This window comes from Pinus tabuliformis, chromosome 5_2, assembly GCF_031772625.1.
Source record: "Pinus tabuliformis cultivar Carrire ecotype Pingquan chromosome 5_2, CPIR1, whole genome shotgun sequence".
In the NCBI taxonomy this organism is placed as follows: Eukaryota; Viridiplantae; Streptophyta; class Pinopsida; order Pinales; family Pinaceae; genus Pinus; species Pinus tabuliformis.
Window position 1 is genome coordinate 714,976,805 of NC_142306.1, and position 11,322 is coordinate 714,988,126.

Below are 11,322 nucleotides of genomic sequence, written 5' to 3' on the forward strand. Positions count from 1 at the left end.
GTGGAGTGGACTATGGAGATGGTAGTTGTAAGGCCTCCGAGAGATGAACGACGGGCGCGCGATGGGCGATGGGTGAACAACGAACGCAAGGCGGGCGCAAGGTAAACGACGAGCGTGCGATGGTTAAAAGAACATATGCAGCCGACATGTAAATAACTTGTATGGGTATGTGTTATGGGTGGTTGTGGGGTCGGCCATGGGGCTGCACACCCCATGTAAACCCACGTAGATTGGATATATATAAGAGGAGCTTGGAGCTCATTAAGACATCGAACCTTCGTATCATCACTTCTACGCATAGGAGCAGAGGTAAAGCTGCGCGAGAGAGATAAGGACTGCGCATACCTCATGCGTAGGTTATCTAAGTGCAGATTTGGACTTTCTTATGCCGGTTGGAGTGTAGGCAAGCGTGCCGAGGTTCGGGTTGTATGTGCAGGACTTGGTAGAGAGGATAAGTGGCTCGGGTGAGCGCTCCTCTTTGTGCAAGGGTGCACATGAATATAAAAGGCTGTTCTATGCCTTGGTTGTAAAATATTCTAAGTATAGACTTGGAGTTTTGCCAAGTATACTTGCTGGTTGTATTATTGAAGACACTGATATTCTTAACAAAATTGTCGGGCAGACTCATGTTACGGGGAGTTGCCCCTCCCCTTTATACTTGTTTGCAATTGTTGATGTTCTCGGTTAATTGCATATGGATAATGATTGAGAATGGTCTTCACTAGAGTATAAAGGATAATGTTGTTACTTGGTTATAAAACATAAACTAAGTATGTTCATGATGAAATAGGCGTAGTCCACGAATGTTAGTATTGTTAAAAAGAAAGCGTTCAGTGGTGCCGCACCTCGCTACAAGCGGTTGAAAGATCATCGCAAGTGTAGGGGCGTGACAGTTGGTATCAGAGCTCGGTTGGAGCTGGTGAGCAAAGGTTGCTCATGACAAAGTACAGGTTTCAAGCTGATGAGCTGGGTTGCTTGTGACAGTGGACAACAAGGCATGGCAAGTTTGGAAGAAGGTGGAAGGAAGCTCTTGCTTACCTTGGACAGGTTGAAGAGGTTGAAGGAAGAGAGGCCCCGAATCCGTGAAGAACTTGAAGCCTTGGAAAAGGATGTTGAAGGCAAGCTTCTTCAACTCGGTTGGACAATGGAGCAAGATGAAGTTGCAGATTGTGCTAACAAGGAAGAGGAAGCCGTGATAGATGAAGATGTTGCAGACATGACTACGATGGAGGATGAACTTGAGGATGATCAAGTTGAACCAGGATTGTGCAGTTTGTCAACATGGATGAATGAGGAGGAGCCTCATGATGATGAAGAGGACTTCATGGACCTGAATGGGGCACATCAAGAGTTGATAAGATTGGAGACTTGAGGATGGCACATTGCAGATGATGAAGAGGACTTCATGGACCTGAATGGGGCACATCGAGAGTTGATTGAAGAATTGGATGGACTTGTGAGCAGCTATGGAGCATTCCTACTACATGGGGATGAGTTATGGAGCTCATGAGGACATGAGATTGTTGTGACTTTTAGGGACTTCATGTATGGTGGACTTAAAGATCTAATACATTGAGGAGCTGAGGTCAGGTGACTTTGATGTAGTATGGAATGCATACTTTCAAAGTGCATGTATGGGCATGGCTTGGAAGAGTGACTTGATGTAGAGGATCGATAAGAGGCACTTTGAGGTGATGAAGTTACAATGATGATAATGATGCTTTGGTGATACACTTGAGCATGGGTTGAGCCGAGACTCAACGACTTTCTATACATGAGAACTGATTTGATCGAGGATCATGGGTAGCACATGGATAGGTTAGACAAGTGCATACTTGTTTCTATGAAGACTTGAGGATGGCACAATGCAGATGATGGAGAGGGCTTCATGGACCTGAATGGGGCACATTGAGAGTCGGTTTGATGAGATGATATCTTCACTTTGGAGGAGACACACACATGGACAACATATTGCAGATGACAGTGGTTCTACATATGTTGCGGTGATGTTTGCCTTATGTGGAGGAGACAACATCATGGATGATGGTATGTTGTCGAGGACGACAACGATTTCAGGTGGAGGAGAATGTAAGGCCTCCGAGAGATGAACGACGGGCACGCGATGGGCGATGGGTGAACAACGAACGCAAGGCGGGCGCAAGGTAAATGACGAGCGTGCGATGGTTAAAAGAACATATGCAGCCGACATGTAAATAACTTGTATGGGTATGTGTTATGGGTGGTTGTGGGGTCGGCCATGGGGCTGCACACCCCATGTAAACCCACGTAGATTGGATATATATAAGAGGAGCTTGGAGCTCATTAAGACATCGAACCTTCGTATCATCACTTCTACACATAGGAGCAGAGGTAAAGCTGCGCGAGAGAGATAAGGACTGCGCATACCTCATGCGTAGGTTATCTAAGTGCAGATTTGGACATTCTTATGCCGGTTGGAGTGTAGGCAAGCGTGCCGAGGTTCGGGTTGTATGTGCAAGACTTGGTAGAGAGGATAAGTGGCTCGGGTGAGCGCTCCTCTTTGTGCAAGGGTGCACATGAATATAAAAGGTTGTTCTATGCCTTGGTTGTAAAATATTCTAAGTATAGACTTGGAGTTTTGCCAAGTATACTTGTTGGTTGTATTATTGAAGACACTAATATTCTTAACAAAATTGTCGGGCAGACTCACATTACGGGGAGTTGCCCCTCCCCTTTATACTTGTTTGCAATTGTTGATGTTCTCGGTTAATTGCATATGGATAATGATTTAGAATGGTCTTCACTAGAGTATAAAGGATAATGCTGTTACTTGGTTATAAAACATAAACTAAGTATGTTCATGATGAAATAGGAGTAGTCCACGAATGTTAGTATTGTTAAAAGGAAAGCGTTCGGTGGTGCTGCACCTCGCTACAAGCGGTTGAAAGATCACCGCAAGTGTAGGGGCGTGACAGTAGTGGACCCAGGTGGAGCTCAGCAGGAGTTTCCAGGGACTGGGGATGCTTGAAGCCCCGACTAGCATTGGGATCCAGGAGGGACTACCTATCATTTCCCATGTATGTCGATTGACTACAACCGAGATGGTGTAGTTGACCTAGCAGTTAAGCATGCACTTTTGCTAGGGCAGTCTTGGTCAGCACTACTGGCCGACCAATTTATGGACAAACTCTTTTGGTTTTCTTGGTATGGCATTTGTACACAGGATCACTAGGTGATCAGCATAATCTGGCATGAGTTTGTTAGAGGAGGTGGCATTGTCAAGCCACCAGACGATGCCTTACATGGAGCTGGGGGCTCATCACTTTTGTGCAGGGCAGAGAGGATGCAGAGGAGCAGAGCAGTGGTGGCATCACTGCTGACACATAGGGAGAGTCACTTCTCGGATCCCTCAGGGGGGATTTACAGGGAAGATCCATTCATCGGTGGGAATAATGATGCGATGGTGGAGGTGATGATATTGATTGGTTGTGGCCTGACACGTACAGACATAGATCTAGGCCATCATATATAGGGATGTGTGGGAGCATATAGCGTTGGGCAGTGGTCTACAGGTGGGCATGGAGATGCATGGTGGTGTGTTGTAGTGTGTTGCACTATGTTGTAGAGTGGGAGTGCCTCACATCGCAGTGAGTACATGCAAGGAGTGATAGGTGCAATGACACAGGTAGGAAATAGGACGGTACAAGACGGCATAGCTGCAGCTGAGGGTATCCCACAGTGTATAAGGGTAGGTCGTGATGTATAGTAGCATCCCCAAGAGTACTGGGATGATCGATGGTATGCAAAGGCATATGGTGCTGCATAATGAGGTCTTGGAGTGCTACCTCCAGGGACACCCATGGACAAAGATACTAGGCATACCTTTGGGTGTAGTTCACCTAGGATCGATGGGGACACAGATGAGCGATACTTAATGGTATCCGTGGGGACTCACAATCCTGACCCTCTTCTACATCACTTACAGGAATGGGTGGTCTGGTTGTTTTCCTTTGACACTTTGGGCACGAGCAACAGGGGACGGGGAGCTCACCCAAGATATTTGGATGACACTTGGTGCGATAGAGGGGAGACTTCTCAGCGGGGGCATCGAGTTGTTACGTGAGTTGACAGCCACAGGTCGAGGGGTGAGGTGATTACCGACAGGGATGGCATATCATTCATCACTGATCCTATGCCCAAGGAGCTGGTCACGGGGGAGACATGTTTCAATCTTTTCACAGGGAATGTCTGGACCATGCATGAGCAGAGGATATCATGTGCAGCTGAGATAGTTGTCCATCATGTATCCGGGATCCTGACATTGTATCGACATATTCTCCAGGAGGCGGATAGTCGAACCAGTGGCGATGGTTGGCAGGAGCAAGATGGATCCACATACACTAAGTCGATTGTGTGTATTAGATACCCATCTATTGGTTGCATTCAAGGGGTAGCTATTTGGCACATGTGGTTTCTAGTGGTCATCAGTGCTACACAGTGGCAAGCACCGGATAGTTTAGCATGCCTCGGATTAGTTCATGATGTATGGACTAGAGATGAGGGCCAAAGGGATTCCATTGGTTGTCAGGGCTATACCGCAGCAGGTCTGCCTATGGTATGCAAGGATTCAATTGATCGATAGATCACTCATGATGAGAGAAGTCGTGGCAGAGAGTGATATAGTTCGCTCCCAAACATGGGGGTTCACAAAGTGTTTCATCATATGGGGAGGTAGACATTCTTTATTATTGCATAGGTTCAGAGTTAGATTTGGACGGGTAGGCCTTGGTGCCATGGAGATGCCCAGGAAGGATGTGTCTCGCATCTTTCAGTATTCCACCATCAAGTTCCAGGAGAGTAGGATACTATATGTGCATGATGAGGAGAATGACATAGTCAGAGTAGCGCAACATTAGCATGGTGGCACCACTCTGGGACTAGTGGGGAACTCGGGCATCACAACTCTTCACAGCGCAATAACCTTTAGGGATGTGCCAGATACTGCAAGGGGAGATCATACAGATCTTCCATTTGGATTTAGTGAGTCACTGATGGAGCAAGGGACTTCTGGTACTTGCACCGAGCAGGATAGTGAGTGGAGCGAGGAGAGCTTCATGTGGGACAAGATGGCCTGAGATCTTAGCACTGAAGGATTCTTTCGTATCATGACAATGCTAAGGCCAAGGACAATTTAGTGGCACATCTGGGACCCCTAGCACATGTTACAGTGACAGTGGGGAGCAACAATTAGAGAGGATGTTCGTTCAGGCATTGCTTGAGGACAAGCGATTTTTGGGGTGTTGGAAGAACTTGCCGGATGAGGATGCCACCTGGGAGGGTGAACGCATATTGGAGCACCCACCTTTGAGGTTGCTTGAGGGCAAGCAACATTTGGGAAGGGAGGACTGTCATGTCCCTTCTCAAACCCATTTGTAACAGGGTGCTGCTACACAATTTTGGCAGCAATTTTGGTTTAAGAGAACCCCACATGCAGAAATTTAAGAACTATAAGCAGTTCGAATTATTTTTGGTAGTTAGTGGAATGTGGAGGCCACCCATGCACAATTAGAATTTGGCCAAGGAGGACGTTGGAGGGAATTCGAGTTAGTGGAAGGAGGGGCCCACAAGAGGCTAAGGGAGCCTAATGTGATAAAAGGGGGGATGGAACTCTCATTTTCGGGCATTCTGATTTTTTTGACAAACAAACTCATTTTGTATGCTCTGTTGTTCAGCGAGTCTATTGGTTGTTTAGCCACGAGTCTTTCGTAGGGAAGATTCAACCTCTTCTTCGGGGGAACACCCGTGCTCGTCCTAGGGAGGTTGTTACACAGGAGTTTCCAGGGAGTGGTACAATCACACACTTCATTCATCAGCACAGGTAGGAACTGCGTATTCCTAGGCAACCAGAGAACACACAGGAAGAGTTAGAAATCAACAAGGGGGATTCACAGCTTGCTGGTAGAGTCGGGAATAGACCAACAAATGGATTCACATCTTGCTAGGAGAGACGAGAGTTGAAGAGACGGCATAGAAAGGGAAACTCTGCTGGAGTAGAAGCCAGCTAGACTGGCGCAACAGTCAATGTAGAGGCCACTGTAACATCAAACTCGTGGTGCTGGGAGAGTAGTCATCCAGACCAAGGGTCATCCGGGAAGAAATGAATTAGTCAGTACAGGTGGACCCAACATTCTATGGGTATTTTCAGAGGGTTTGGCAAGCTATTTCCTGCAAGTCGAATTTGGCAATAGCAGCTGGAGAGAGGCTCCAAGGAGGCCGAAAATCCAAAGTCAAAACTAGAGAAATTCCTTTTTAGGTTTTTTTTGGTTTTTGACAAGGATCTCAAATCTAAAGTTTCATAATTTTCTGAGCACTATAGGAGGGGTTTTAAGTCGTATCTTTGCAGTAAACAGTGTAGAATTGCGAGTGATTGAGTAGTGCCTTTGGGGGTTGATTTTGGGAAATCCAAATTGGGCCAAACCATTTCTGGGTTTTTGTGGCTTTTGGCCAAGGAGTCCGGGGTTAAAATGACATAAATTTTTTGGCAATTTCATTGCACCTTCCATCCATTCGAACTTTGACAAAGTAGTAGTTTTTCGGTAGCCTTCAGCTTAGCCATTTTCCTACTTGGGTTTGGTCCTGCTTGTCCTTTTAGAAAAGCTCAGGTGCACCATTCCATCATCCATTGTATTTGACTTGCATAAATATAATAAAATGGCTCAAAAGTTCTGCATTTGCAGCTTTTATATGGGTGTTTGCATATTTTGCTTTTGTAATTTGTTGCATGTATTATTTGCTTGTTGTCACCTGTATTCTTATTGAAGATCATTACATGGTGTATACCTATTAAGAGAAAATTTGATTTTCAATCAAATTGATACAAAATATATATATATTAAAGAAAAAAAATGTAAATTAAGGGAAATTTCAAAAAATATGTTTTTGGATTTTCAAAAGTTTTTCTAAATTGATTTTAAAAAGTTCTAATCACTTTTTGTAAGTTACATTATATTTTTGGTTTTGGCTTATAAAGTTATATTGGATTTTTTTGGAATTTTGGTCCATAAGTTGGATATTTCAATTTTAATGGGATTTATTATTGAGAATTTGAAAGTGGAATTTTTTTTAAATAATATTTTGATTTTTCATATATATATATATATATTAAATTTACTTTTAATTTTAATTTTAATGGATTTATTATTGAGAATTTGAAAGGGAACTTGTGTTTTTTAAATATATATATATATATATATATTATATATATATATGTGTGTGTGTGTGTTTATTTTAATAAAAGTTTTGAATTTTTAGATAACTAAGGAAAATTTGAAATTAAATTTTTATAAAGTTTACCGTGTATAGATGGTTGGATAATAGTACTATGATAATGATGTGTTTGTCCTGTGTTTTGAATTGTTAGTAATATTATTAATAATAATATGTAAGTACTATGTAAGTATGTAATATAGTTTTTCAAATTTAGAATAGTTATTTTAAAGATCAGGAAAATTTAAAATAAGTTAAATCTAAGGATTTAAGCTTTCATAAGGTTTAGCATGTCATGGATAGATGTATTATGTAGTAACAATGCTATTTAGAATAGTTAAATTTAAAATACGTTAAATCTAAGAATTTAAGCTTTCATAAGGTTTAGCATGTCATGGATAGATGTGTGTCATGGATAGATGTGTGTAGTAACAACCTTATGACAATGATATGCTTTTCCTATATTGTTTGTAATTTTGTAATTTTAATTATTATTAAGAGTGTGTAATTATGTAATATAACTCTATTACCTAGACAACCTTCTAATTTTGTATTATCTAATTTTGTAATTTTAATTATTATAATAGTGTAATTATGTAATATAACTCTATCACATGGGCAATATGCTTTTGCATTATTCAGCTCTTATATCTATTCTAATTTTCAAATTTATGGTGAGTCAGCAGAATATATTAATAATGTAATTATGTAATATAACTCTATCACATGGGCAACATTCTCTTGCATTATTCAGCTCTTATATCTATTCTAATTTTTCAAATTTATGGTGAGTCAAAAAAATTCTAATTTTGTAATTTTAATTATTATTAATAGTGTGTAATTATGCAATATAACTTTTATATTTAAAAACTATTACATGACTCTTATATCTATTCTAATTTTCAAAAATTATGGTGAGTCAACAAAATTATGGTGATTCTTTTTTATTATAGAAATAGAAATAAAATATTAAAGAATCTCAACTAATATCTTATTTATTTATTTATTTTTAAAAGGTCTTATAATTTTTAAGGTCCTATATTTTTTAAGGCTGTATTTATGGTGATTCTTTTCAAAGTAGCCTACGGAGATGGAGGAAATTGCCCAGACGGCCACAGCCAAAAGTGGTCCGAATGCAAAAAAAAAAAACACAAAACAAAAAAAATCAAAAAAATCTTGTAGATGTTATGTTTGAATCATGTTTTTAATGGTGGACAGGGATTCAGCACCATCAAAAACCTCTATGGCACCTAAATTATGAAGTTTGACAGCTTTTATTTGGATTTACAAAAATCTTGGCTAGATTTTTTCAAAATATGAACGAAAATTCCATAAATTTGAGGGCAAAAAAGCATAATCGTTAAACTACGACGTTCTTTTCTATTAAAAATAGAAATAAAATATTAAAAAATCTCACCTAATGTCTCTTACATTTTTAAGAGAATATACTTTCATTTTTAAGGTCTTATACTTTTTAAAAAAGGTCCTATAGACCTTGGCATGACATTAATCATCATCAACACATACATATTATTATTATTATTATTATTATTTAAATCTAGAATAATCACGACGTTCTTTTCTATTAAAAATAGAAATAAAATATTAAAAAATCTCACCTAATGTCTCTTACATTTTTAAGAGAATATACTTTCATTTTTAAGGTCTTATACTTTTTAAAAAAGGTCCTATAGACCTTGGCATGACATTAATCATCATCAACACATACATATTATTATTAATATTGTTATTATTTTTTTTTAAATCTAGAATAATCGTAACTGGTGAGAGTTATCCTCATTATTTTTACCAACTATACAATATAGAGCATATTGGCATCACATTAATCATCATCAACACATACATATTACTTCTTACCAACTATACAATATTAATTACTTTTTATGGAACAATATAGACCATATTGGCATCACATTAATCATCATCAACACATACATATTACTTTTTACCAACTATAAAATATTAATTACTAAACATATTACTTTTTACCAACTATACAATATTAATTACTAATTACTTTTTACGGACTATTTTTTTTTCAGCATGAAAAAACTATACAGTTGTATTGTATTCATTTAAAACATATATATACAGCTATGTTGATATGGAGCTAGAAATATGTGAAATGGAAAAAAGAAGGGGGGCACATCCTCATAGAGAGATAGAGATATTTAGAGAGATAAAGAAAATAGAGCCGAGGCAGATCAGGAAACAAAAAGGGAACTGTGCCAAGAAATATGTGTGGAGAAATAAGACAGGAAATAAGAAAACAAAAAGGGAACTGTGCCAAGAAATATGTGTGGAGAAATAAGACAGGAAATGAGAAAACAAAAAGGGAACTGTGCCAAGAAATATGTGTGGAGAAATAAGACAAGAAATGAGAAAACAAAAAGGAAACTGTGCCAAGAACTATGTGTGGAGAAATAAGACAGGAAATGAGAATGTATTGAGGAAAATACATACCGACTATACCAACTATACAATATTAATAGTTATTAATACAACCATATAAACCAAAATATATAATAAAGAGAATACAATACAGATAACTGCTTTCACTCGTTAAATTGCTTTAACAGTCTCGGAGAAGCCCCGTTATTTTCCTTCAATCCCGCCTCTCTCTAATGAGAAGGGATTTTGCGGGGCTGTATAAAATATCCATTTCCATTTTTTTTGCTTACTTGGTAAAGAAAATCCTACCAAATGTCTGTTATGCTTTTGTTTGAATCATAAAATGAAATGCGACCTGCAACAACATTTTGATCCCCTAGTTTATCGTGTATCATATTTTTCACCTAAATAATTTCTTTTTCATTAATGTTAGCAGAAATCTTATGTAAATCTGAAATCTTATTTACAAGATTTACAGTTCCAACATTTACCATAAATATTAGGCGCTGTGAAATAAATTAATCGTTATATATTACATTTTTCTATCCATTTATCTATCGTATATCACTTTATTCTCATTTTCCATTCTCAAACTATGTCATTCCTATCTATCCTATATCACTTTATTCTCATTTTCCGTTCTCATCCTATGTCATTCCTATTTATCCTATATCACTTTATTCTCATTTTCCATTCTCATCCTATATCACTTTATTCTCATTTTCATTTTCCATTGTCATCCTATATCACTTTATTCTCGTTTTTCTGAGATGGAGAAGATAGAAAACTACACTGTATATTACTTTATTCTCATTCTCATCTAGATGAGATGAGAAAATTGCCAACCTTTCCTTAGTCTCATTCTCATCTAGATGAGAAGATTGCCAGCCTTACCTTTCCATCCAGCCTTTATTCTCATTATCTTCTCCATTGTAGGAGAATGAGAATTACTCTATTCTAATTCTCACTGTATTTTCATTCTCACTTTATTTTCATTCTCATTGGACGGAGAAAATGAGAAGATTGCACTTTCCATCTCAATGACAAAATTGTCTTTACAGGTAAATTGTGTTTCCATCCTCTCAAGATGAGAAGATTGTCTTTCCATCCTCTCAAGATGAGAAGATTGTATTTCCATCCTGTCCATTTTATATAGCTTTGTCCATTTTATATTGTTTTATTCTCATTTTCATACGGCCTTCAAGATGTAAAAATAATAAGTCAAACTTGACATTTAATCCTTAATCTTTGTATGAGGTTGAATCATTGATAACATTAAACCATTAGTGCATAGATATATAGGACAAACAAATAAAATTCCTAGGACTATGACAAAAGTATAGTAACTGAAAGTAAAGCCAATACCAGAAAATTTGTTGGCAGGGCGCCTCTGTATCATTATTCCTTTGTGAATGATCTGCGTCCACAACGACTTCACCACAACTTTGAAGGTAAATTTGCCAGTAAAAAGATCTTCCTTGCACAAACCATTGGAATCTGTTCCGACGATCTCTTTGATTATGAGAATAATGGTTATTAAGAAACCATATTGGAGACTGTCATGAATTCAAACATCCCGAAAGAGCATGTAGAGGAGAGCAAGGGAGGGAGGAAATTGTAATAGCAGTAAATTATATTCGAGAGGCAACGAAATAGGGGATCGGG